The sequence below is a fragment of the Mesocricetus auratus genome, unplaced genomic scaffold, assembly GCF_017639785.1.
Source record: "Mesocricetus auratus isolate SY011 unplaced genomic scaffold, BCM_Maur_2.0 Super-Scaffold_15014, whole genome shotgun sequence".
Taxonomy (NCBI): domain Eukaryota; kingdom Metazoa; phylum Chordata; class Mammalia; order Rodentia; family Cricetidae; genus Mesocricetus; species Mesocricetus auratus.
In genome coordinates this window covers 18,135,873-18,162,241 of record NW_024429186.1, presented here as the reverse complement: position 1 = coordinate 18,162,241, position 26,369 = coordinate 18,135,873, and the positions used below count along the sequence as shown (strand labels likewise).

Sequence of the window (26,369 nt, the reverse complement as noted above, 5' to 3'; positions counted from 1 at the left end):
GGCAACAGGAGGGGTGTGTGGGGGCTCTTGGGGATATCAGCAAAGTTTTATTTCTTAACCTGGGGTATTGCTATATAATTACTTGTATAGTTATATTTTACATAATATTTATGTTAATTATAATATATTTTATATAATATAGTTATTATAATAAAACTTTTCTTAAAAATTTAGTGACTAGATATTAATTGTACCATAGATTAAATCAACAGAAAGTCTAATAATAAACAAAAGTTATAATACACAGGTAGATTTGTAATGAAAATAGATAGGTTTCCAAATGTTCATTTATGTAACAAATATAGTAAGTCTAACTATCATCCTAGATTCTGGGCTATATTCTAGTTCCAGCTGTACCACTAAGAATGTAGCATGAGTTAGTGTACACTAGCTATGTGCAGACACTGACTCCGTTTCCCCCATCTGAAGTGTGAGCACTGTGTTAGAAAACTAAGATCCCTGTCAGCTCTAAAATCCTAGGGGTGTGTTTAAATATACACTCTCTTCGTAACATATTCTGTCCTAAATAAGCAAAAGAATGGTATGCTGTATGTGAACATTTTCCACAGTATTCTTCATTGGGTCCTAGTCCTACCCAATCACATGTGGAAAGGGTTTTGGGAGAAAAGTGAGGAACAGGGTACTCTGGTGGAAAAAAAACTGAAAATGGTTGGCTTTAGCAAAGTTAAATGGCTTCTTTATCCCAGGACCTCACAGATTCTCCTATAAATCTTCAAGGCTGAGGTACTGCATTCTTAAAATTTATTTAACAAATTGTCTGTATAATAACGCCTATGAATATTATGTGAACCAGATTTCTGTAGAAGTCATCAAAAATGCTTGATCCAACTACTAGGTCTTCTACTTATATGCTGTGTACCCCTGAACAAATTACTTCTCTGTGTATCAGTTCTCAATGATGTAGGATAGGGATAATTAACAACAACTCTACCCATACAATATACTGGTGTCTACAATCTACTTTGGAAGCATTAGAAAAGCAAGCTGGACTGAGGATGAATATAAATAGCTATGTCATAAACCAAATATAACCAATATAATCTAGACGGTGAGTATGAGTGTCTTTCAAGATGTCTGTAAAACAACAGAAAATAGAATTAGACATACCTCATGAAGTTGTAATGAAGATCGAAAAAGTCAAGTTTTATAAAGTAAATTTATACAGTACTTGGTGTGTGCAAGTATTTACAAATAAATTAAAAATTTGAGACAGTAACTTTAAGAAAATTAGGCTCAAGTAAGGACTTTGAGAGCTACAAGTTTGGTGCAGTAAATAACTTTAGTATTTTGTCCAAGTTTAACTAAATTCACATTTAAATTAAGTTTTTAATTATTTTAATTTTTAAAAATTTAAGGTACCAGTAAGTCTTAAGCAGGTCAATGGGTCCAATCTGCTCATCATGACTAAGGTCTCTTTGTTAGGGATATGTGGTAATTTGGATTAAAATGGCCCCCATAGTCATATATTTGTATTGTCGTCCCCCCACCATGAACTATTTGGAAAGGATTAGGAGGCACGGGCTTGCTGGAGGAAGTGTGCAGTTGGGGGTGGGCTCTGAGGTTTCCAAAGCCCACACCAGACCTAGTGTCTCTCTCTGCCTGCTGCCTGTGAATCAGGATGTAAAGTTCTCAGCTACTGCTCCAACAACCATACCTACTTGCTTCATTCATAACAGACTAATCCTCTAAAACTATAAGTAAGGCCCCATTCAAATGCTTTCTTTTATAAGAGATGCCTTGGTCATGGTGTCTCTTCACAATAATAGAACCCTGACTAAGGCAGAGAACAGGATTTAACGAAAGCAAACAGTAAATATTATATTACATACATTCTGAAGCAAACACATACTAAATGCTCCTCACTAATGTGCTATTGTTTTGTCAATATAATTAAGGCCTTTCATCATAAAGATCTAAAAATAAACTCTATTTTTTCTTAATTAAATTGCTAGCCTCAAGAAGAGCTTAAACTTCCAAATAAAAATACTAACATTATTGGAAAAAGACTTAAAATATTTACAGATTGTATTTCACTTCAAAGGTGAAATAAACATTACCAACTATGTAACTGTCTTCTACATCTGTGAGGCAGTCACAAGACTTAAGTCCAAATCATGTTGCTCAGAAAATACAAGCTTCAGGCCTGGGACCAAGGTACCAGAGCCAATACTGCTGGAGCAATTAGAACTGCCCAGTGTTTTTTCACACCACAAAGGAGCTGGTACTTTACTGTGGTTGTGAGAGGCAGCAGTCTTTGTTCCTTCTCCAATTCCAACTATGCCTCCAGTAGACTCCCTTCCTAATTCTCTCCACAGATAAGAGGGCTTAGAAACCCATGAATGAATCCAAAATTCTGAAAGAAAACTCAAAAGTACAATTTTTTTTCAATACATGAATGGGGAGGGGGCACATCAATAGGAGCAGGTAGAGTTACTATGTTCAAATGATCGTCTCCTACACAGGTCTTTTTTTGTTTTTAAATGTTTATTAGTTATTTGGTGTGTGTGTGTGTGTGTGTGTGTGTGTGTGTGGTGTGTGTGTGGTGTGTGTGTGATGTATGTGCGTGTGGTGTGTGTGGTGTGTGTGTAGTGTGTGTGTGTGATGTGTGTGGGGTGTGGGGTGTGTGTGTGATGTGTGGGAGGTGTGAAGTGTATGTGTGGTGTGTGTGTGGTATGTATGTGTGATGTGTGTGTGGTGTGTGTGGTGTGTGTGGTATATATGTGTGTGGTATGTGTGTGTGGTGTGTGTATGGTATGTGTGTGTGTGGTATGTGTGTGGTGTGTGTGTGTGTGGTGTGGTGTGTGGTGTGTTTGTGTGGTATGTGTGTGGTGTGGGGGGTGGTGTGGGGGTATGTGTGTATGGTGTGGGGGTGGTGTGTGTGTGTGTGGTATATGTGTATGTGTGTGGTGTGTGTGTGGTATGTGTGTATGTGTGTGGTGTGTGTGTGTGTGGTATATGTGTGTGGTATATGTGTGTGGTGTGTGTGTGGTATGTGTGTGTGGTATATGTGTATGTGTGTGGTGTGTGTGTGGTGTGTGTGTGTGTGGTATGTGTGTGGTATGTGTGTGTGGTGTGTGTGTGGTGTATGTGTGGTATATATGTGTGTGGTATGTGTGTGTGTGGTATGTGTGTGTGTGGTATGTGTGTGTGTGGTATGTCTGTGTGGTGTGTGTGTGGTGTATGTGTGGTATATATGTGTGTGGTATGTGTGTGTGTGGTATGTGTGTGTGTGGTATGTGTGTGTGATGCGTGTGTGGTGTGTGTGTGGTGTGTGTGTGGTATGTGAGTGTGTGGTGTGTGTGTGTGTGGTGTGTGTGTGTGGTATGTGTGTGTGTGGTATGTGTGTGTGGTATGTGTGTGTGGTATGTGTATGTGTGTGGTATGTGTGGTGTGTGGTATGTGTGTGTGGTGTGTGTATGGTATGTGTGTGTGTGGTATGTGTGTGGTGTGTGTGTGTGGTGTGGTGTGTGGTGTGTTTGTGTGGTATGTGTGTATGTGGTATGTGTGTGGTGTGGGGGGTGGTGTGGGGGGTATGTGTGTATGGTGTGTGTGTGTGGGGGTGGGTGGGTGGTGTGTGTGGTGTGTGTAGTGTGTGTGTGTGGTATGTGTGTGTGGTATATGTGTATGTGTGTGGTGTGTGTGTGGTATGTGTGTATGTGTGTGGTGTGTGTGTGTGTGTGTGTGGTGTGTGTGTGTGTGTGTGTGTGTGTCGTACATGTGACAATCAGAGCACATCTCTGTCTGATCTTCAGGTCTCTCCTGTGCTGTGGGTCCCCTGCAAACTCAGGCTGTCAGTCTCCGCAGAAAGCACCTTCACTTCCTGATCTATCTTGCCTTCCCCTTTGAGCTTTTGACTCAACTTTCCAGCATGGCCTGACTTCTTAGGGAGACAGACTACTCTCTTGCTCTTCTCTTTCAGTACACACAGTAGTTAAAGTAAATATGGCTGCCGTGATGCTCTGTTTTAGCCATTTTGTTTGCTTGTCTGACAAGTGAGAGTAACAGGAGGAAAACATTCACAATACACCATGTACATGAATAAAATGGTCAAAAATTAAGTAAAAAGTAATTTCTACAACGAGACAGAAAAGAACAAGCTTCCTTTCTTTCTCTGCTTTCTGCCATACAGGCTAGTTTCAAATTTTCAGCAATTCTTCTTGGGCCTCTTAGGTGCTGGGAGTATAAGTGTGAGCCACCATTCTCAACTTGTATGTTGGTTTCACCACTCAGTTGATGGTATTTTGATTATGGGAGTCTGAATAAGACAACTGGAGTCCACTAACTAATTTGCTCTCTCTTCTAACATTCTAAGTCACATGCCTAAACACGCTGTTTCAAAGATTATGAATAGATGGAGCTGGTCGAGAAGGAGAAAGCCTCACCTGGGCCATAAGCCTAAACTTCCTGCAGAGATTATATAAAAACTCTGTACTGACATGCTGGAAGTACACATGGCTATTACTAAGGTGGCACTCTGAATCCCGGGAGCTACTGTTGTTCTGTGCAGACAGGTCCTTTGAGGCTCCTGAGGGTTAAAAGAGCAGACTGGAAGATCAGAGTTTGGGCATTTCTGGTTCTAACAGCAAAATGACACCAAACCACAGCATGGGACTAAACCCTGAAAGAGTTAACTCCTTCCCCCACAAACAATACCTTATGAGAACTCTTCACAAATTAAAACAAAACAGCAGTCTGAGCTTATCAGATGTCCAGAACTGGCATCTATCCTGGTGCCCACATGAGACAAGCGTTAAATACTAGTAACACTGGATTAAAATAATATTTGAGATCTTTCTAAGGTCTCCTACAAGTCTGTCTCTATTGCTAATTAACTGAACCAGAGGCAGAAAGATCTCCAGGAGTTCAAATCCACCCTGGTCCACAAAATGAATTCCAGTCCAGCTGGGGCTACTCAATAAGACCCTGCCTAAAAACAAACAATAAATAGAATTTTTACTGAAAATTCTTACAATATATTCTGATCACAGTTTCCCCTTCTCTATCTCCTCCCAGATCTCACCCCATCAATGTGTGGCTTGGACATGTGTTGGTCTATCCATGCTGCCACAGTCTCTGTGAGTTCCTATGCACATCAGTCCTATTAGCTCTGCTTCCCTAGTGTCTTCCATTCCCTCTGGCTCTTACGTTCTTTCTGTCTCCTCTTCCTCATAGCTCTCTACATTTACAGATTCTTTCTGCAGTAATATATTACTGAGCTTAATCAAAATGATTATTTAGGAAAAGAAAGGTGTAAACCATTTTAATACTTTCACAAAACAAGTCTAACCAAATACTTTTCTCATTAAAATATGTTGAGAATCCTTCACTTCTTGATTAGTGTTATCTTCTTTAAATGCATGCTCTTTGGTTCAATAATCACTTTTGAAACTGAGTCTAACTAAAATCTCTTTGTAAGCACATCACATTATGTTTTTTAAATGTCAAAACTCAAATGAATACTAAAATGATTCACTTTAAAAAGTTTGGTTCATTAACAATTCTTAAAGAAAAAAATTCTCACATTACATAACAGATTTAAAAGAATTAGTTCCTGAGCATGGTGTATGTAGTATGTGTCAATAGTACCAAGCACTAGGGAGATGAGGCAGGAGGATTGCCACTTTGAAATTGGCCTGGCCTACGAACTGAATTCCTGTTTCCAAGGGAGAGAAAGAGCAAAAGAGAAAATTATATCATAACTAAATTCTCTTAACCCAGTCTACATTTAATAAATATATTCTAATACAGACACATGCAGTTTGGGGACTATGAATAAACTATCTTTTCAATCTTTACTGTGGCAAAATCCATGCAACACAAAATTGGCTGTCTTAGTCATTTTAAGTATACCAGACACTGTTATTAAATGCATTATGCTGTTGCATAGCCATCACCACCTGCTAACATCACCACCTGCTAACTTACATCTTGTGAATCTGAACCTGTGATCAATTAGTAGCTACTCCTCAAATCTTCTTGCCCCTGACAACCAATACTGTACTTTCTGTGTCTGTGACTCCATGTGTCTTTATATAAGTGGGATCACATCTTACTGCAGCTAGATCATTTCACTAAGCATAAATTTCATCCATGTTAAAGAATGTGTTAAATTCATCTTCCTTTTAAAAACTAAATAGCATGTCACTGTATGTATATACTACATTTGCTTATATAATCAACTGTCAATGAACACATGGGTTGCTTTCACATTTTTAGCTATATAAATGGAGACTGCTTCCAATTCTTACATGAACTAAAATCTTAGGGGAAGTGCTACTGGTGATTCTGTTTTTAATTTTTTTGAGGAATCTCTACATTACTTTTCATCAAGGCTATTATGTACCTTTCACATTCCTACCAACTACAAAAGGTCAGTTCCCCATGACTGGCCAACACTTGCTATCTCTTTTTTTATAATAGCCATCTTGATAGTTATAAGATCAGAACAGATGTAATTTTAAAAACACTAGTTCTTAAAATTTGTCTTCCCATATTTAGATAATTTGATTGTAGAATTATCTGGGGTCACTGTTTAACAAACAAGGATAACATTCGGTAGTCTAAAGTAGACCTTGAATTTGGAGAGATGGCTCAACAGTTAAGAACATGTACGCTCTCAGAGAGGACCAGAGTTTGGCTCCCACCACCTACACTCAGTGGTTGGGAGCTGACAGTCACCCATTAACCCAGAAGATCTCACACCCTTCTCTGGTGTCCTCAGGCATCAGCCCTACATGGCACACACGCATACCCACAAACACTAATACATAAAAATAAATCTAAAAGTTAAAAAAATTAAATAGATCTTTAAAATACCCTATACCCCCAAAATAACTATCTTGTTTTTTTACCATATTCTTAGCCACATATTTCAGCCACAAATCTATGACTGATGAATACTTTCTTAATCCAACTTTCTAGACAATTATCAAACATAATTTATAATACATATCACCTATAATATTTTTCTTAAGTTGTAAATGTTTCACTCAGAACTTCCCACTGTCATGAAGAAAAACAATCAGAAAAAGCACATTTTTCATTCTGTTGCCATAGTTTCTGCTAAGCACAAGTAATCAAATGTGCTAAAAATCATTCGGTTATATTCATTTGATTACATTCATTTACGTTAAAGCTAAGTAGAGGCTTAATTTTTAAATGTGCTTTTACAAATTCAAATTAAAGCAGAAATAAGAATAATGTTTCTGAAGTCATTTCAAATGTTTCATGCTATTATGACTGAGGCACTCAATTTAATGAGTTAATCCTTATTAAATTTGCATGACTATATTATAGAGAAATATAAATTAATAGGCTAATGAGGTCTATGACATGTAGAGTATTATTATCACATGGAACTGGTCAGAAAGTTGACATATTTGTCAACAATGACAATATATGGCCCTCACCCACTCATTTTAGGAAAGTTCACAGATTCTTAGTGGGTAGGGATGGGTCTGAAGGGGTATAGTTCAGTAGTAGATTGTTTGTTTAGCATTCATCGAAGCCCTGGATTCAACCCTTTGTACCACAAAAGAGGTTGGGGAAGGGTTGAGGAATTATAGGTAACAAAGATGCCAGAATAATGTACCTAGGTAGAAGTAATTTTCCCTAATAGATGATTATGAGGGGTGTTTTAATTAGCTATATTATATGGAAAACTTTTATAATATAAAAAAGGCACATGAGACTAGCTGACTCAATACCTGGAATGTCCAACTAATCGGTTTTAATTAAATCTGTAAGTAACAATAGCCTTTAACATGATTAAAATAATGCTTCAGAAAAAATTACTCTGGCAATAGTGTACTACAGAGCTGGAAGCAAAGAAGAACTCAAAGCTAAAAGATGGTGAGGTTACTGAAATAAGCTGTAGTCAAGCAAGAGTCTGTCCTGAATACAAACTAGAAAGAAGAGGAAAGACTGAATCCAAGAACACTGCAGTGTTCAGTTCCAACACACCACTGAATACCTGCCTTGTAGGCTGTGACTACAAAAAGCAAACATCTGATCACCACTTCCAACGATTCGCTGAAATCCTGTGGTGGGGTTGTAAACAGGTACGGTCACAATGGAAATCAGTGTGGAGAGGTCTCAAAAAAACCAAAAGAGCATCTAATATAACCCAGCTATTCACTCCTGGGTATCCTTCTACAGAGATACATGCTCAGCCATTTTTCTCTACTGGCTTCTGCTATGGGCCGAATATTTGTGGCCCTTTGAAAAATTAATGCAAAAATCTAATCCCAAATGCAATGACATTAAGTGACAGGTCTCTCAAGAAGTAATTAGGGCTCTACCCTCATGAGTAAGATAATTGCCCTTATACAAGGTCCTGAAAGAACCTATATGAGGACATAGCAGGAGGGGCTATCTATGATGTAGCTCTCTTACTACACACCTATTCTGCCAGTGCTTTGATCTTGAACTTTTTGAGCTGTGAGAAACACATTTATATTGTTTACAAAAACCCGATCAAGCTATTTGTTATAGCCCAAACAGATAACGTAGTCCCACAGCAAAGTACAACAAAAATAAGTCTGGTATCTGAATGGCAGTGTTACTGGCAGAATAAGAAATAAAAAAGGAAGTTCTGGAGTTTCAATACTAATTCTAAAACGATGGCAGAGCATCTCAAAGGGCTGCTGTGTTTGCTCTAGATGAGGAACTAAAGTTCTATGCAGACATCTGACCAAAGCTGTAAAGACAGGGCTATGGATAAAACTTAAATAAGAAAAACCTTTAAGAGCCCCCCACACACACACACATACAACATGACCATTACCTGGAGTTATCAGGAAGGAGAAAGACAAAAACAAAACAAACAAATAAAAAATAGTTACAAAATTAGCTGCCACCTGAACCTAAGCAAGTACAGAGAACATCAATAAAAGTACTGACGGAGTCAATGGCAGCAGGATGGTACAAATGTGTGAAGACCAAGACGTCCTAACTTAGGGCAATTTTTTTAAAGAATTCTTAACAGAAGGATGGTTGAGCATTCTCTAGGCGGGGTCCTGAACTGTTTACAAATGGAGAAATCTAAGCGGAACAGAAGAAAGCCAGTGAGCTGTGCATGCATTCACTTCTCTCTGCTCTAGACTGGTGGTAGGATTAGCTGTTTGAAGTTCCTAACTTGACTTCCCCACAATCACAGACTGTAACTCTGAACAGAAATAAACTTCTTTCTCCCTTAAGTGGCTTTCTGTCAACACAATGAAAATGAAACTAGAATACAGTAAGAACAAATGTGGCCTCTTCCATGACACAAGCAGTTCACTGTTGTCAAACTGCCACTAGATAGTTCCTTATCACTCTGAGCAATGTTACTATATTAGGTTTCAGTGTTAGTCTGTGCTGTAAGCAGATTGCATACTTGGCATCAGCTGTAGCCAGATTGGCCTCCATGAGTAAAAATCCATGTTAATGAGTCCATGTATGATCCCCATCCTTTTTTGCCATAGCCATTTTGTTCATTAGTCCCTAACTAGCCAAATAAATGGCTATATAGTCCACAAGTTAGTGTAGAATTACCCATCTGATTGTTACTCTTTCCAAGCAAATAAGCATCCACTACACTGTTCAAGAGTCCCCCACTTCTAAGAGTTCCCTTCACTACTGCTCCCCAGGGATGTCTTACGAAGAGGTGGTAAAGCTGCAAATGCCCACTTTGATGTGGTGCCTGTGTATCATGCAGAAAGCCATGCCTACATTTCCTATTCCTCTGACAACAAACCATAAAGGACTCTCCATAAGACCATAGGCATAGACAGGGAACAGGCAACAGTGCAGCAGTAATGAGAACTTGGAGTTCAAGACCAATATCAACTCTAAGGATAGTCTGGACTATTTGAGACATTGTCTCAAAACATCAACAAGCAAATAAATAAAGGTAAATAAATACATGATTCTTTTATATTATAAATTAATCAAAGCTTATAAATGTGCAAGTTATGTGGTTATTTTTGCATCTTCAGAATTTAGTTCTTTTAACATCATTTTTTCGGTGACCAGTGTATACTGTACCTGTATTTAAAAACACAAAGATCTGTAACTTTCTGCAGGGTAGCACTATGCTAACACCTTGTAAGAAAATTACAAGCATTGCTTAAGTGGTTTTAGGGTTCATACTAAGTCTGAAATAGGAAAAGTGAGGTGCTTATACCTATAGCTCTTTACCAATTCTAAGCTCCTCCCTAGCACTGCTTGACTTTTTTCTTTGAAGTGAGGACATGGATTTGGTTGACAGTAAAACTGAGATTTAAAAAAGGAGGCTACATATTATACATCTAGTTTCTTTGGTCCCTGGTTTTCACAGCATTGGGTTATATAATTTGCTGTGAATTAAAATTAACATTTTAAAGTAGGATTATTGTTAATAAATGAGCTGTCAGTAACCCTTTCAAAGTTTTAGAGCTGTAAGCACAAATTATTCCAAACTAACACGTGACTTAAGGTTGCTACATTTAGTGCCAATAGAAATCAAATTGGCACTATTACCAGCAAATAGTCTGAAAAGTAGCAAAAGGGAAGGTGTTGGTAAAGTATTTTCTCACAATAGAACTGAGAGCAGAGGTGACAAAAGAATTGGAATGGAAATATGAGGTTGTAACTCACAAGGAGCAAAGAGCTGCTACACTTTCATATATCAAACTAAAAGCTGATCCTTGGGAACATTACTTGGTACTGTAAAAAACTTACATCCTGCATGAAACAATTCTAAATTTATCAAAAAAAACATAAAAATAATTTTGGTAGCACCTTAGAAGCTGGAATATATTCCTTATTTTAATGAATTTATCGCTTGTAAAAAGCTAATTTTAACTTGTCAAAATACTGAAGTATAACTTCTACTGTACATGAAAATCTGAATTTAAAAAGAAATGCTGTGTTGCGTATAAATAGGGCAGATGTGTTCTTTATCTATTTTAGATTAAGATCTGAGGCATGACTGCCTATAATCATTATATCAAATGGCTAATAATTTATGTGCTAACAATAGGAGAATACAAATCTGAAAATCTCTACACACTCCTTTGGATTTGCTGCATTGTTCCCTAAACTATCTTTTAAAAGTAATTTTAAAAGTATTAAATTTCAGTCACATTACATGGCCAGGAAATGCAGGAACTAAATGTACAGTTCTCTTAAATAAAGTTATGTCTTAAAATAGGTACAACATATCAAATATTTCATTACAGTAAATGATTTGCTACTGATGTGCCATATTCCTTTTGAAACACTATATACATTTCATACCTTTCTAAGTTCATAAAGTTCATGTTCACTGAATCTAAATGTATGCATAAGGTTGCAAATAAATGATGTGCTATTAAATCATGCTACTAAAACAGTCACAAAAACTTGCAACATATAAAAATACTTTAATAGATGAAGTGTTTTGAATCCCTAGTACTTTATAGGATCTCAGGCTCAGTTAAGGATTATCTCTGACAGCCTTATGAACTGAATGCAGTGCAGCTAATCAGAAGCCGTATCATTAGTACTTCCCGATGTTTTCTTTGTGTGCAGAATCGGTAAATAACACAGTAAAGGAATTTACTTTTTCTTCTCTTTCCCTTCTTCCAGGAGCTGGCTTTAGCCTTGTCATTTGAGCATCTACTGTTGTACTGATCAATACAGCTATCTTCCATACTGCAGCCGCTTTCTAAGGAACAACCATCTTATTCTTCTACTTAAAGTCTTCCAAACTCAGGCACATTCTCTCCCACGCTGGCTCCTTCCTGGCGTTGTCCTGTGCTTGGCTTGCCCCTTGTTACCTATGACTCGAGTCTACACTTAGTCTACATTTCCTGCCTTGCCACCTTCTCTGCTGTCCTGGTGATTTACTATGTCTCTCCTGACTTTCCAGGTTCTTTCCTACCCTGATGCCCATCTCCCACCCCGTTCCTGGACTGTCTGACATCACTAAACCTTCAGAAGCTTTCTTGCACTCATGAGTACTCTGTTTACATGAGACTTCCCTAGTGTTTGCACTTCCTGATCACTTGTTCAAGTGTCTCCTCTGGACCCAGTGATGCCTGGGCTCCAGGGGAAATCTTCTGGTTCTGTGTGCTTAGTGCAACACCAGATACAAGTAAACATTCAAGATGTCTGCTCAATTAGTAGCCTGTATAACTACATGCAGAAGGCACTAGAATTCCTTGTGTAGAGGGAAGTGCACTGGGAGCACTGCCTTAATGCCATGCTCCTTCCCAATGACAGGGAGCACCCTGAGTGTGGACATCTCTGGGGTCAGATCTGAAGCAGCAGAGGGAAGCCAAAGCACAGACTTGCTGGATCTGACTAACAGCAAAGTGGAGAGGAGCAAAGAAAAGTCAAAAAATGATGCGAAGCCAGAGGAAAGGTGAGATAAGCAACCCCTTCCCTCGAGCCAGATGATACAGACAGAAGCAAATGCTGTTTCTTTTTGCTGCCCTTGCCAGAACAGCTGTTGATGCCTGGTACCCTATACCTCTGCTTTTCTTCAGACATCTTCGCTCAAGTCTGCTTTATCTGGAGTATGACTTGTTCCCCTACTGCAAAGGTTAAATAATCAGGCAGTGCAGAACAGAAATGGTGGGGAATGGCGCCAAGAGTTCAGAGAAATTGAGGGAAATCTTGGCAGACATACAAGGCATTATGCTCTCACAGTCCCTGAACTAAGAAACTTGAGTCTACCTGTCAGTATAAAGGGGGGCTGGCAAATCCCATCTAACTAGGACACAGAGCAATGACAAAAGGAGCACGCAAGAGGAAGAACGGCTGGAGTGAGGAAGGTGGGGTTATCTTGGGTTTTAGCAGACACAATCCCTGTTATAATTCATAATAAAAGGAAAGCTTTTATGAGGGTAACATCTACGCTATATTGATGCTTCCTGACTTGCACCAAGCTCATGTTCTTGATAAACCTGTCTTTATATTAAAAATATTAAAAGTCAAAAGATGCCCTGAATACACACTCTGCTTTACACCCTACCTTAATACAGCACATGGCAGAAAAGCAAAGGATTCCCCTCATGGACACAGGGTGCTACCTAGCATCCGAAGAGAGGACTGAATCATGTACCACTCTCCAGGGAAGAAACTGAAATAAAAATTCAGAGTATGAACATTAGTCACCTTCACATCAACACAAATACAGACCAAGCTAAACTACTGAGTCATGAATCATCTATACACCCTCCACAGCATTTCCAAGTAAGAAGTTACACAATTCCTTTATTTTGTCAGGTTCCTTTTGTCATATTTCACTTAGCACAGGTTTTCAAATTCTGTTTCTTATGACTGACTTTTGAAGAATAATGGCCTGGTTTTCGGCTCCTCTGACATTTTCTCATGATTGGGGTTACAGTGTCCAGTACTTAAGTACCATGCTTCTTGGTGCATCACTGCCAGCAGCATCTGATGTCAGGCTATCTGATAGTAGTTTTAATCACCCAGGCCAGATGCTATCCAGGCTCTCCACTATGTTGGCACCCCATATAACAAGCAACCTGTGTGGAGATATTTAGGACCATTAAAATACCCTGTTCATCACCAAAGCTCACTGACCTAGATTTGGTATTCATTGATGAGTCTCACCCAAGCCAATATTTAGCCTAATAAGTAGAAAACAATAGTATTCCAACTCTTCCATTCCTTCCAAGCTTAGCAACCAATAATGTTCTATGGAGAATTTGCTTACAATTTTCTCATATAGGAAACTATTTGGATATGAAATTACCTGACATTAAAAACTTGTACAGTGGCTTAAATAATCTCCAATGAACAAATAAGCATATGGCCTACTTATCCAGAACAAAGAAGAATATGAGGACAACAAGAGTCAAGAGCTAACTGAATGACGAAACCCAAACATTATGTTGAAGCAACAGAATGTGACGGATACCAATAATTCTCATGTTTTTAGACATTACAAAAGCCTAGCCTGCCATGGCATCACCAGGTCACTTCAAATCAAATCGCTGTCTTTCCCAGAATCACCAGTAACTGCAGGATACAGGCAGCAATTAAAGAAAAGACATGAAGCACTTGAGAGCTCATGTTCTAGACTCCTTTCCACAAATAATTCTTCTTCAATTCCTGGGACTATTTCCTTGGACAGTTTACTGTTTTTCTTCCCTGCTGTATTTATGTTATATAGGCTTTGCTTTTATTCAATTACTTTCTCTGAAAATTTTTTCTTTTTTTCTGTATCTCATATTTTTTCTTCCTTTTTTAAAATTTAAATTAGAAACAAGCTTATTTTACATGTCAATCCCAGTTCCTTCTCCCTCCCCTCCTCCCCTGCCTCCTGCACTGATTCCCTAGACCATCCCATCCCCTTTCTGCTCCCCAGGGAGAGTGAGGCCCTCTATGTGGGATCTTCAGAGATGGTCATAACTTTTGGAGCAGGGCCTAGCCCCCCACCCCCACTCCCCCATCCCCGTGTGCCTAGGCTGAGAGAGTATCCCTCTATGTGGAATGGGCTCCCAAAGTCCATCCGTGTACTAGGGATAAATACTGATCCACTACCAGAGGCCCCATAGATTAACTAGACCTCCAAACTAACATCAGGGGGTCTGGATCAGTCCTATGCTGGTTTCCCAGCTATCAGTCTGGGGTCCAGGAGCAACCCCTCGTTCAGATCAGCTGTTTCTGTGAGTTTCCTCAGCCTGGTCTTGACCCCTTTGCTCATCACTCCTCCCTCTCTGCAACTGGATTCCAGAGTTCAGCTCAGTCTCAGTATTTAGTTGTGGTATCTGCTTTTGCTTCCATCAGCTACTGGATGAAGGCTCTAGGATGGCATATAAGGTAGTCATCAAACTCATTATTGGAGAAGGGCATTAAGGTACCCTTTCGACTATTGCCTAGATTGTTAGTTAGGGTCAACCTTGTAGATCTCTGGGCATTTCCCTAATGCCAGATTTCTCTTTAAACCTATAATGCCTCCCTCTATTATGGTATCTCTTTTCTTGCTCTCCTCTAGTCTTCCTCTTACTCCATCTTCCTGATCTCTCCTGTCCTCCTCTTCCCTCCTCTTCTCCCCTTCTCTTTCTCCTAACTCTCTCTCCCTTATCCCCATGCTCTCGATTAGCTCAGGAGATCTTGTCCCTTTCCCCTTCTCTGGGGGACCATGTATGTCTCTCTTAGGGTCCTTCTTGTTTCCTAGCTTCTGTGGTGATGTGGACTGTAGGCTGGAAATCCTTTGCTCTATGTCTAAAATCCATATACGAGTGAGTACACACCATGTTTCCTAGTCCTTTTCTCCGCCCATGGGACGAGGTAAGCATGGGCCTGTTTCCAGCCTGCCTTCCAGTGCACTGCTCGGAGCTGCCTGTGGCCTGGGGACTACGCACTGGGGAAATCATCCTGGCAGTCCAGCTCACCCAGAAGACTGCCAAGGTCCCAATACTAGTCTCACCTCCACCCATGGGAAGAGGAGAGCCATTGGAGTATTGGACCTGCTTGCATCCACAGGAAGGGAACCTTGGACCCATACCCACCAGGAGAGGTACAGATTCCTCCTGTATCTCATATTTTTAAAAAGGAATGTTTCCTTGTTTTCTCAATACTATATTAAAACTGTATTGGATTCTATTAGCTGTTCTTCCTTGGAGACCATATAAACATGGTCATCATGTGTCTTTTCCTTCATCTTTTTTCCAGACTCCAGCTTATTCTCATAGTATTTTCTCTTTTTTCCAAATACATTTCTTTCTTCATTTGATTTTGTTTTTTCTACATCACTTAATCCTTGCCTAAGGATATTTATTCAATTTATTCAGAATGTTATGTTCTTGTTTTTTCTTCACAGTGTGGAAACATGTTTTGATTTGTATTTGTATTATTATTAATATCACTTTATATATTTTTTCTATTTCTAATCACTCAGGGCTCTGAACATAAAGGGTTTCTACCAGTTCAGACTGGTGATATGGCTCAGTGAGTAATGTCCTTGTATCTGAGCTTGACAACATGAGTTTAATTCTCAGGCCTAAATGGTAAAAGGAGAGAATCAACTCTTGCAAGTTGTCCTCTGACTGTCATATGTGTACTAAGGCATGCACACACGCACACAGGCACAAATGTCAAAGAAAACATCCTTAAAAATCTACCTTGAAGTTCAGTGACTTTGACTTAAGAGACTGGAGGAAAGACTGCTGTGCACCCTTTATTACACAAGATCGAATAATCTCATCTTATCTGGGTCTTACCCGGAAGCAGTATCTCCTTGAGCTGCCACTGCTGCCCTCCTTACTTCCATGCCCCTTTCCTTAGCTAATGCTGTAAGGCAACAAGTTCCAAACTGGAGTTGGACAGCTTGTCATACACTGATGACATTTTCTAAGGTGGTTTTTCCAAGTGTTTTTTGCCTTATCTAGAGGGATCCTCTATCCTCTTTTTTCACAATGTTGCTTATGATTCCTTTCTTCTATGTTCTTTGGGGGTCCAGAGCCCATGGAATTTATGGTATTTTCCTTTACCTAATTACAAGTAATCTGAAGACTGTATTGTATTCCCTTTTGTCTTAATAATACTGACAGTATGGGCAATGTATGATTTCATTTACACTTTTTTCAATATTATGCTCAGGGTATGGGCAATTTGGAGGTGGTAGCTGTCATTATTCTCTATATCTAATATCTGTCCTTTGTTCACTATTAAAGTGTAATTTCTGATGTTCCTAAAATTCCCAAGGCACAGTAGAAGTCTACAAGTCTCTTAAGTATTGTTTTCAAAGGTTAAAAATCCTCCAACCCTATATCCATCTGACCTTCAGTGAAAACAGAACACTTTCCTCTGAAGCAACACAGTCCTAAAAAGTCATTCTGAGACGCTTACTACCAAGCCTTCCTCACAGGAGATTTTCATCTTTCAAAAATAAAAATTACCATTATATATTAGCCTAAAAGTTCAGGGGCTTAAAACATTTGTTTTTCATTCATTCTACATGACCAATACGGCTTATCTAGAAGTTACATTCCAACTCTTCAGAGAACCCAAGGTCACAGAGAAGTCACCAACTGAAAAACAAACTGTCAGTTCTTAACAAAGCAGAAACAAAAGGTTTTAATGAAACCATACAGACAATTAAAAGTACTAGCCATAAAAAACTTTATATGCAGGCTGCTCAATTTCATTGGCCAGAACTGGTTTCATGACTGTCCAGCTAAAAGCTCAATGCATACACTACAACAATTGCAGTGGTGAGAAAACTAGAAGGGAGAAAAACCTCCAATTCAGCACTTTCAATTCGTTGACTGCTATGGGTATAAAGAACTAAGTGATTTTTAGAGAAGTAACATAATAAATGTACAATAAAAATACAAAGCATTTCCAAGAAAAGCCAGAGTTTCTGAGTTGACAAGGGATTACTACCCAAAATGTATAAAGAACCCCTATAAAAAAAGATAGTGACTTAATAGGAAAAAAAGACATCAAAGAAAAATTATAAAGATATTTAAAAGTCAAGCAAGTAGAAATGTTTGACCTCTAACCCAGAAAATATAAATTTCAACATCACAAGATCACAGTGAGATTCACACTTCACAGGCTGAGTTTTGTTTATTTGTTGTTGTTTTGTTTTTTGAGGCAGGGTTTCTGGTAGTACAGGCAGGCACTGAGCTCCATACCTAGCACCTAACCTAACAGAGGATGTCCCTGAACTTTGGATCCTCTTGCCTTCACCTCCTGAATGCTAAGACTACAGGAATGTCTGTGTAGTGCTAGAGATGAAATCCAGGCTTTCTTGTATCCTAAGAAAGCATTCTGCCAATTGAGTTACATCCCCAACCAAAGATTACTTTTTAAAACTGACAATAAAAAGTACTGAACATTGGGAGTGATGCCACAAATCTATAATTCTAGAACTCTAGACAAGTCCAAAGCCAGCATTGTCTATTGAGTAAGTGAGTTCTATGCCGGCTAGGGATATAAATAACAAAAAGCTAACAATAGTAATCACACTTAGAACATACACAAACAACTTATAACTAAAGAGAACAAAGGTGTTGTCTCAAGAGAAACTCTTAGCATATATGCACTAGGAGACATAACAAATAATGTTCACAGCAATACTGGTTTTTAACACGAAAAAGAAAACAGCTTAAAATGTTCACTGACAGGATAATCAACTAAATTGCAGTCTTAATACAAGTAATAATGCAAAACCACAAAAATGAATAAAATATTCATATATGTAACAGTATCGATAAACCCAAGAATATAAGGTTATGCTGTACACAACATAAAGAACTTACCAAAGACAATTCAGATATCCAATTTTTAAATAAGAGAAAAATGATATGAAGCACAAATTCACAAAAAATACTAAAATGATCAATAAATTTACTAAACCTATAGATTGTCAGAAAAGTAATAATTTAAAAATGATTTCTATCAGGTCATTAAAATATAAAAGCTCATAATATAAATGTGGTAAATAAAGCAAATTCCTCTTGGCATTCTCTTGGTGGAGATATGGGCTCTTCTGAGGGCTTTGGAAAACAGTTTGGCAAAACTGAGTAAAGGGGAAGGTATGCAAACCACGCATTGACTACACTTATGGGCACATACCATAGGGAAACTCTACCATGTATGTATATGGGCATACATGTAATGGCATCATAAACATAGATACATAATGAGTAAAAACCTAAATGTACATCAACAGGATAACAAAAGTTACTGTATAGTCATTTAGTGAAATCCTACTGAACAGTGAAGTTAAATATTATAAGTGCCCACACTGACAATACTTAAAATATGTAAAATATGCAAAATAAAGATATATATAGGTTTGATAGTGAGTGATTACATCATTTCTAAAAAGAGAAAGACATGTAAAATTATTTTGTACTACAGTTGATGAACACATACCAATGTGTCCAAAAGTAAAGATGTAAATTGGAGTAACAAAAACTGAACTCAAGATAGTAATTAAGTCTGGAAAAGAAGAGAAAGAGAAAAGGGATTAAGGACGGTGTTGTAGTTTGAATCTTAAAGGTCCCCAAAAGCTCATATGTTCAAAGGTTGGTCAGGAGCCATTAGTAGGTGGTGCCATTAGTAGGTGGTGGAACTTGCAGAAAGAAGGTGGGGCTAGTAGAAGGGAGTTATGTCATTAATAGGAGACATGCTCTTGAAGACTCCAGCCCTTTCTTACAACTGTAAGTAATGGCTTCCTTTGCATGTACTCTTATCATAGTAGATTACACTACTACAGGCCCAAAGCAACAGGGCCAGCAAAGACCATAGACTAAAGAGCCTAAAATTGCAAGCCAAAATAAACCTTTCTATCTGTGTGAGCTAGCTTTTTGCCAACTTGACAAAAACTAGAATCATTTGGGAAGAGAAATCGAATTGAGATAGTGCCTGCAGTAAGACTGGCTAGGCAAGTATGTTGAGCATTTTTTGATTAATGATTGATGTGGGAGGGCCCAACCCACTGTGGGCCATGCCAACCCTGTGCAGGTGGTCCTAAGTTGTATAAGAAAGCAGGCTGAGCAAGCCAATAAGGAGGATTCCTCTATGGTTTGTGCTTCAGTTCCTGCCCTGATTTCTCTTCATGGTGAACTGTGATCTGGCCATGTAACCTGAACAGACCCTTTCCTCCCCAAGTTGCTTTGGTCATAGTATTTTATCATAAAAACCCTCACTCTACAGACACTGGTACCAGAAAATAGACTATTGGCTGTGACATACCTGACCATGTTGTTTTGGGGAGGAATGTAGAAGGAAAAACTGGTCAGAGGCAGAGCTTAATGAGTGCTCTGTGGAAGCTTGGAAGAGAATGTTGACGGTCATGTAGACACTGCTGTCTGGCTTGTTAAACTTCAGAGGAAAGTCTGAGAATTCAAAGACTCTGCCAGGACTGTTCACATGATATTTAGAATGGAGAATTGTGGTTGTAGTCAGCTGGGGCTGAGAAATCAGCTGTGATTAAAGAAGAAGCCAGCAGCTGGGCAGTGGTGGCACACACCTTTAATCCCAGTACTCGGGAAGCAGGGGCAGGTGGATCTCTGTGAGTTCAAGACCAGCCTGGTCTACAGAATGAGTTTCAAAACAGGCTCCACAATTACAGAGAAAACCTATCTCAAAAACAAACTAACAAACAAAAAACAAAACAAACAAACAATAAACAAACAAGAAGCCAGCAGTATTGAGGTGAATCTTCTGGGAGTATTTCCTCAGGATAGCACAGAGAAGCTGTACTTCAGAGAAAGCCAAGGCTCCATCTCATGCTGGCAGCTGAACTTAGTCATGTGTAAGTCTCTCATGTGGTGGTGGTTTTGAAGAGTCGTGGAGAACAGCTGAGGCTTGGCACTGTGAGAGGCCAGCCAGGAGAGGTCACTGGTGAAGATAAGTCTTCAGCTGCAGCTGAAGCTCCAGGACTGAAGGGGTCATTGAGAGAAGTTGTGGCTTGGCACCATGCGGCATGGTTAGAGTCCCTCTAGAGAAACAACTGTGGAGTGAAGCCAGACTGAGTCTCTGAGACAAGCTGTGTGCACTGCCAATGGCAGGCCTGGAGAAATTAAGCCCTTTGAGCCCAGGATCATGAGTGGGTCCCAGACATCAAACACTGAACTTTTAAACTGTTTAATTTTGGTTTTGCTTTGATTTGATTTTGACTATGCCAATTCTTCCTCTTGGAGTAAGGAAGTATGTAACTTTATTTTTGATTTTACAGAAACCCATAGTTATGATACCTTGAATATTTCAGAGAAACTTTGCAATTTTAGAGACTTTTAGAGATATTTCAGAAGAGAGTGTGGAACTTGTAAAAGTTGTATGGTTTTATATTGTGATGCTGATATTAGTCAGGGATCTTGGGGATAAACAAGGAAGGAAAGTTAAGAGTTGAACAGTGGTGAGTTTGTATGTCAAGTTGCAAGAAGCCAATTTTGTTGGCTAGCTTTTTTTTCTGTCAATTAGACACAAACTAGAGTCATTTGGGGAGAAGGACTCTCAACTGAGAAAATCCTTCCCTAAGACTGGTCTATGGCAACCCTGTGGAAGGGCCCAGCCCACTTTGTGCAGGGACAACCCTGGGCAGGTGGTCCAGAGCTGTATGAAGAAAGCAGGCTGAGCATGCCATAAAGAGTAAGCCAGTAAGCAGCAGTACTCTGTGGTCTGTGTCAGTTCCTGCCCCGAATTCCTACCCTGACTTCCCTTTAGGATAGTGTATGGAACACGTAAACTGAAAATACCTCCCTGCCATGCTTAAGTGCCCCAAGTTGCTCTGCACACAGTGTTTTATTACAGAAATAGAAACCCTATGACACCACCTTAAGTGATTATATCACTGCAACACAAAGCTGATGAACAGAGGGATACATGTGTAACCTTCAACTGAACTGGCAATGCGAAGAAGGTAATGTGTACTTTTATTAGTCACCAGAAAAGATCCACACTTTTTAAATGATCTCATAAAACAAAAACAAAAAATAAAAGCTAGAGATCATGAGTAGAGGGATAGCCCAACAGAGTTAAGAGCATTTACGGCTCTTACAGAGGACCTTGGGCTCAGTGCCTAGCACCCATGTGGCAGCGAATTATTACCTGTAATTCTAGTACCAGGGGATCTGAGGCTTTCTTCCAATAACAGCAGGTACTTTCATACATGTTGTATACATACATATACTCAGACACACGTGTGCATGTGAGCACATTCGCGCGTGCACACAAATTTTTTTAAATTTTTAAAAATTAGAGAGCTGCAATTTGAACCAGATAACCACCATTTCTCAATTCTGCTCCTGCAGCCTCATAGATGCACATTTACCTGGAACTCTGACTCACCTTTCTTCTGAGACCTTCATGATGCAAGAGTTTCTACAAGGAATATAGCGTTTATTCTACTGTCAAAAATTTTCTCAGTGAATCTGGAACTTCATAGTATCTTATCCCCATGATCACCTCTGAGAGACTTCTTTGATTACAACCAAACTAGCCTCTGTTGAACCTCTACCCCAGAGCTATAGCATCCCGAACTAGTTCTGTTCTCACTATGAAAAAGGACAACACGTGTATAACACATCATCTTTTTACTGTCTCAACTGAAAAGGGGTTAGGGGAAGAAGACAGAGACAGACCAGCTGACCAACTAGGCATGGTGGCACACATCTTAGCACTGACAGTTCAAGGCCAGCCTAGGCTACATGACAAGTCTCTGTCTCAAAAATAAATTTAACTGAGTTGAATTTGAATTGAAAAGATAAAGTAGCAATCCCTAAAACTAAATGTCTTCCTTGGCTTTCCTCTCTTATTCCCAACACCACTGTCTATATACTACTACCATCTGAAAATGAATAAATGGAGAAACAGGCATTTAATAAACAAATGAAATTATGTTCTTCTCAAGCAGGACAAAAAAGACAGCATGTTTCACTCATGGAAAAACACCCAAACATGATTTCAAAGTCCAGAGTTCTGGATTCACCCCATTTACAAGATGTGAACAAGCCTTTATGCTTAGTTTCATATGTTCTGAAACACAGAGGTAATAAAGGTATTTATCATGATTTCCATGAGACTACACAGGCAAAGCACTTGCCCGAATAACACTACTACCAACAGAAATTATAGTCCAGTGATAACAAACATTCACAATCTAGAATGACTTACAGATGACAGTGCAAACACAGCAAGGTCAATCAGAGATAATGTCCAACTAGAACTAAAATTGCTTTATGAGTGTAATTTCATATGGCTTACTTTTTCTGAAGAGGATAAAGGCAGAAATTCATATGTAATGGGACAGTTAAAGTTATATAAGCAGAATTAAAGAAACTATCTTTCAGTGAAAAGAAAAAAATGAATGAATGCATCTTAGGACAAATATCCATCCTACTTCCTATCCTTTTACTTAAATTTCAGAATACAGAAAACTAGAAATCTATTTGTGAGCCATTCTCCTTCTGATGTACACATCAGTAGATCAGTGAGGCCCAACACTAATGCCTGTTATCTGTAACAGTATTTTTTTCTTTAGGGATTTCTGAAGAAGTCAGTTCTTTTGAGCACTCTGAGAGCTATCATAAAGTTATACACAGACCTTTACTTACACACAGTTCCCAAAACCTTATCTGATTTTTGTGTTCAATACTCATGGCAACAAAATAAAATAGAATGTTATAAATAACAAATGGATTAAGTGAATCTGTTGATCTGAGAAAAAAAGAGTCAAGTTTTTAAAATGCCATGAAAATTTGAATTAAAAATCCAAATTTCTATCACTAGAAACACTAACATGCAAAGAGTCTGAATTTTCATATACTCAATTTTCTAAGGATACATAACTATATCATTGAACCTTTTATTTCAAAACCAGTTACCGAGAAAAAAACCCAAATCATAGGCCACATTTTTCTAGGCCCTAAAAAGCACATTTACTAAGCATGTAATGGTATTCCGCCATACCCACATCCAAAGTCAATTTGGAAAACCAAGTACTGTACATTTGGCACAGGAGAGATAGTTCAGTAATAGGGAGCTTTCCCAGCTTGTTTAAGGCCCTGAATTTGAAGAAAAAAAAAAGAAGAAAAATAACCCAAATTGTTCTTTTTCACAAGGTTATGAGATTTTTTTATTCACTTGACAGGATACATTTCATATAACAAAAAGATATTACATCATTTATATACTGAAATTATTTATTTAAAAAACAATATTTTTGCAGAATCCTTTTCACAGATACTATATAAGAAAAGAAAGTTATTTCAGATTCCAGACTATTTAACAATATTAAAGAAAGGATGAAAGACACATTAAATTTTAAGAATTAACATTATAAACTATATAGAAGAAAGTGATGATCTTAGACTAATGGTTCTCAACCTGTGGGTCATGACCTTTGGGATTGAATGGCTGGCTTTTTCATAAGGGTCACATAAGACCATTGGAAAACACAGATATTTATGTTACAATTCATAATAATAGCAAAATTACAGTTATGAAACAGCAATGAAAATAATTTTATTTAGGGATCACCACAACATGAACTATATAAAGGGCCACAGCATTAGGAAAGTAGAGAACCACTACCTTAGTGTTATGATAATAAAACCTGATCATTATTCAACTTTTCTACCTACACTTCTTTTAAAATTGAAGATCAATCTGATCCAAAATATTCATATTATTCATGGCTGATGAAGGTGGCATTCATCAGTTAGTTGTTTATATCCTGTTCTAAGTAATTTAGCAGGTAAGGTTTCAAAGAAAACAAGATAGGACTTTAACCAGAGCCTTAAAAGTACAAAGGAATGTCTAGGTTTTAAGGTCAACTAATACTGCCTGAACCCGAATTCCCTTATCTATCCTTAAAAAAAAAGTGTGTGTGTGTGTGTGTGTGTGTGTATACATGTATGTGTGTGTACAACAAAGAAAGCAAATAAAATTATGAATGACCCATACCTCCAACAGTACAGAGACTACCACAACCTCCAAATTGTCATGGAAAAACCAGCCAAATTCCAGCAGAGTTTCCTACCATAGGAAGTCTGGTTTGGGTATAGGAAGAAAAAGGCTTATGCAACACTGAGCATGAATGGAGGACTAACCAAAAACTTAGACAAAACAAGACAAAATCATGCCCAGAAAGAGTACAACAATAAATCAACATACTGAAAACAGGTCAGTTGGTGATTTAAACACCAGCTGGGAAAGGGGGTCAACCTTGGAAAAGCAATTTCTGACTGTTACCGTTAATCAGATAGAGAAGAACATATCCTTGACTACACTGTAGTGAAGGGAAAGTACAGGGAAAAAATCAAGGATCCAACAGAAATCAAAAGGAAATAAGACATAACAACCCCACTAGTATGCCAGGAATCCCTCCCTTCTCAACAACAAAGAAACACACACAGCTGAAGAAAACAGGAATGTAATACTCCAAACTCAATTTAAAATCTTCAACCAACCAGTTAGGATATGAAAAAAAATCCTAAGGAAGAAATATAAAAACCAAGAATAGAACAAGGCAAACAACCAAAAAGGAACAAATAAAACAAGGAGTGACTGAACTCTGAAAAGAAACACAAGTACACAGACATGTTCCAGAGAGACGGTGGGGGTACACCCCCACAGCCAAGCACAGGGAAAGGACAGACGGAAGCCATGAGCATGTGACTAGAAAAATTTAGACTGGTGAACTATAAACAACCAGTCCAACCCACAAGCAACAGGACAAGCCGCTAAGACTTTAAACAAGCTAAGGCCTATCAATTTCATCTTCAAAGGTGAGGAAGAGATTTAATCAGGAATACTTTTTTTTTGGGGAAGGGTTCAAATGAATTCAGTTCAGAACTCAAGCTTTAACATTTATTAAAGCTATGCATAATAATTATTTTCACCGTTATAAGATCTTTATTTCTGCGCTCACCTTTAATCCCAGCACTTGGGAGGCAGAGGCAGGTGGATCTCTGTGAGTTCGAGGCCAGCCTGGTCTACAAGAGCTAGTTCCAGGACAGCCTCCAAAGCCACAGAGAAACCCTGTCTCGAAAAAAGCCAAAAAAAAAAAAAAGATCTTTATTTCTAATCTGTAATGGATGGATGGATGACAGGCAGACAAAACATGTACACAAATGACAATTGTACCTATCTAAATGCAGCCCCACCCAAAAGATATCAGAACACTGTATTGAATATAATTTAATTGGAAGAAATAAAAGACCAACAAGGGGGGTGAAACCAGTGTCGCATAAGCCAATTCAAGGGTCCTTGCTGACATGGCCACTACTGTGGATACTGGAGCTTAATCTTGCTGCCTCTCTGGAAAATGACTGAAATGCAACGGTGGAGAGAAACATTTCTCCAATGGATTCTGCCCTACTAGATAAAAGTTGTTAAAGGAGTTACATTAACTTCCTACACTGCCAGTACTTTATGCTTACAGACCACCCCATCTGTATCTCCTGCCAGTGGGCACTGAAGAAACCCTGGACCAGAAAAGAAAAGATACACAAGGAGCAAACTTGAGACCAGACACTGCTGGGGAAGACAAAGTTAAACCCTGCAACAGAGGAATGTGAAGATAATGTTAAAAGGCAGTGCTTAAGAGGAAAACAGAAAATCCTTTCTCGCCTTTTTTTCCCCTGAGTTTACAAAGGGTTATAACTGGTAGTACATAATGGTGACTAGGAAGTTACCTAGATCTCAATGGGTAGACTAGGATGTCTCTAGTTACTTCCATGATTGTTGCATAATGATATCAAGGCTTGAAGCAACCATAACCCAACAAGTGAAAGCTAATTGAAGGCTCATATTCCTCATAGATGAAAGTTAGATTCACATTAGTCAAACAATACCCATCTTTCTATGACTTAGCCATTCTAGGGGAATATCTGTAAGGGTATCTAATGCCA

The 26,369-nt window shown here is 38.6% G+C and overlaps 1 protein-coding gene across 4 annotated transcripts in view; it reads right to left on the bottom strand.

The window, feature by feature from the left end:
• The window catches only part of Rps6ka5 (ribosomal protein S6 kinase A5), a 151,935-nt gene that overhangs the window by 106,391 nt on the left and 19,175 nt on the right, over positions 1 to 26,369 (bottom strand). The window lies entirely within an intron of this gene.